The sequence below is a fragment of the Apium graveolens genome, chromosome 5 (assembly GCF_009905375.1).
Source record: "Apium graveolens cultivar Ventura chromosome 5, ASM990537v1, whole genome shotgun sequence".
NCBI classification, from domain to species: domain Eukaryota; kingdom Viridiplantae; phylum Streptophyta; class Magnoliopsida; order Apiales; family Apiaceae; genus Apium; species Apium graveolens.
The window spans coordinates 219,102,792-219,105,588 of record NC_133651.1 but is presented as its reverse complement, the minus strand read 5'-3'; the positions used below and the strand labels follow the sequence as shown (position 1 = coordinate 219,105,588).

General features: G+C 41.2%; 1 non-coding gene across 1 annotated transcript; it reads right to left on the bottom strand.

Annotated features, from left to right (window-relative positions):
• Nucleotides 1-951: 951 nt before the first annotated feature.
• LOC141662949 (small nucleolar RNA R71) lies at nucleotides 952-1,059 on the bottom strand. Its single transcript, XR_012551047.1, has one exon. It is a non-coding gene; the product is annotated as a small nucleolar RNA R71 (small nucleolar RNA).
• Between the last annotated feature and the right edge of the window lie 1,738 nt (nucleotides 1,060-2,797).

The following is a 2,797-nucleotide window of genomic DNA, read 5'->3' as shown; positions in this document are numbered from 1 at the left end:
TATTGAATGAAGTATTTAATGAAGCTAGAATCCCATGTTTGTCATATATATCAATTCAGTCAATCTTATTCTCGTAGTTATAATTGTTAGCGTAATTCTCAGTTATAAGCACTCTTAATTTGTTATCATCTTAGCATTGGATAATAACCATACATTATTGCTTAGGTGCATAAATTAGATAGTTAACCAATACAGTCTCTGTGGGAACGAACTAGAAAAGATTCTATACTACTTGCGAACTCGTATACTTGTGTGTATTATTAGTGCGTGTTTAGCTACTAACAAGTTTTTGGCGCCACTGCCGGGGACTACAGTGTTAATTTATAGTTTATGTGCTTTCCATCAGTGGTTGTTAAAGTTCATTGACTCGGACATAGATACTTATTTGTTCCTAGTCTGGTTTCAGGTACTCTAGCGAGGGTGTATGCATACGCGTTCGCGTACTCGTAAGAGAACACTGGATAAAGCCGAGGAAGAACTTGTGGTAGTTCGTAGGGAAGTTTTTGAGGAAGAAAAGAAGGTAGAAGAAGATGAGAAAGTTGAAGAGCCAATTATAGTAGCTATGGGTGATCAAGCAAAAAATCCGAAGGCTTTGATAGACTATTCTAGGCCTAAGATTAATGACGTTCAGTCTAGAATCATGAGACCAGCCATCAGGGCTAACACTTTTGAGATCAAGTCAAGCACGATCCAGATGATACAGAACTCAGTTCAGTTTGGGTGTTCTCCTACTGAAGACCCCAACATCGACATCAGGGATTTAATCGAGATATGCGATACTTTCAAATTCAATGATGTGACTGAAGATGCTATCAAGCTACGACTCTTCCCATTTTCTCTGAGGGACAAAGCTAAGTGCTGGTTACACTTTCTACCCGCAGAGTCTATCATAACTTGGGAAGATCTTGCTCAAAAGTTTCTCACTAAATTCTTCCCCATGGCGAACACTGTAGCAATCGGGAATGCTCTTACCCAGTTCGCGCAACAAACTGGAGAATCTCTGTGTGAGGCTTGTGATCGATATAAGGAGATGCTAAGGAAGTGCCCACACCATGAGATGCCTGATTGGATGATTATTAACTACTTCTACAATGGATTGGGTCCTACTTCTAGGCCCATGCTTGATGTAGCATTAGGAGGAGCCTTGTGGGCTAAGAGCTATGATGAAGCCTATAAACTTATTGAATTGATGGCTACTAATGAGTACCAGAATCCTTCCCAGAGACTGACTCATAGGAAAGTAGCGGGAATTTTGGAGTTGGACACAGCAATTGCTATCGCTGCCCAACTTAAGGCTTTGACAATGAAGGTGGACACTTTGAGTAATTATGGAGTTAATCAAATCACTAGTATCTGTGAGCTTTGTGCTGGTGCCCATGAGACTGATCAGTGCGCAATTTCTAGTAAATCCGCTAAGTTCCTGAGCAACTTCCAGCGATCGCAACAACCTGTGCCAGCCAGCTATCATCCTAACAACCGCAATCATCCTAATTTCAGTTGGAGCAATGCTCAGAATGTAATTCAACAGCCTTATCAGCAGTATCCAGCTAAGCAGTACAACCCCCCTGGTTTTCAGCAACGGTAGTATGAACCAAGACAACAACTTTAGCTACAACTAGCTAATGAAAAATCCGAATTAGAGGAGTTCAAGCTTATGTGCAAGAGTCAAGCTGTTTCTATCAAGACCTTGGAAAATCAAATTGGGCAAACTGCCAATGCCTTGCTAAATCGTCAACCTAGTACATTATCCAGTGACACTGAAGTTCCAGGAAAGAAAGAAGCTAAGGAGCAGGTAAAGGCAATCAATTTCAGGTCTGGGAAGGTTGTGAATCCCGAACAAACTCAAGAGTTGACTGAAGAAGCTGGGGCTGACGAAGAAGCAAAATAATAGGATGAAGAAGTGAACCCAAAGAAGACTACTATTGAGCACACTCCTCCTGAGGGTAATATAGGGGAGAAACAGATCTAACCTCCACCGCCTTTTCCTAAGCGGCTGCAGAAGAAGAAGCTGGACAAGCAATATGAGAAGTTTCTGGAGGTGTTCAAGAAACTTCATATCAACATACATTTCGCTTAGGCTCTGAAGCAGATGCCTAGTTATGCAAAGTTTATGAAAGGTATTCTATCTCGGAAGGTGAAGCTAGATGATTTAGAGACTGTCGCTCTCACGGAAGAATGCAGTGATGTGCTGCAGCAGAAGTTGCCTCCAAAGCTTAAAGAACCAGGAAGCTTCACTATTCCATGTACTATTGGAAAAGTGTCTTTTGACAGATGCTTATGTGACTTGGGAGCTAGCATCAATCTGATGCCTTTGTCAATCTTCAAGCAGTTGGACTTACCCGATCCCAAACAAACTTATATGACTTTGCAGTTTGCCGACCATTCTATTACATATATGCGAGGTATTATGGAGGATGTCTTGGTCAAGATTGATAAACTCATCTTTCCTGCTGATTTTGTAATTCTTGATTTCGAGGAGGATAAAAAGATTCCCATAATCTTGGGAAGACCTTTCTTGGAAACTGGCTGAACCTTGATTGATGTGCAGAAAGGTGAGCTTACAATGCGAGTGCTGGATCAGGATGTTACTTTTAATATGTTCAATGCTATGAAATTTCCTACTGATAATGAGGAGTGCTTAAAAGTAGAGTTGGTCGATTCGGTGGTCATATCGGAACTTGATCAATTGCTAAGGTCTGATGCCTTAGAAAAAGCCTTATTGGGGAATGCAGATAGTGAAGATGACGAAGGTAAAGAGCAATTGCAGTATTTGAATGCTTCTCCCTGGAAAAGGAAG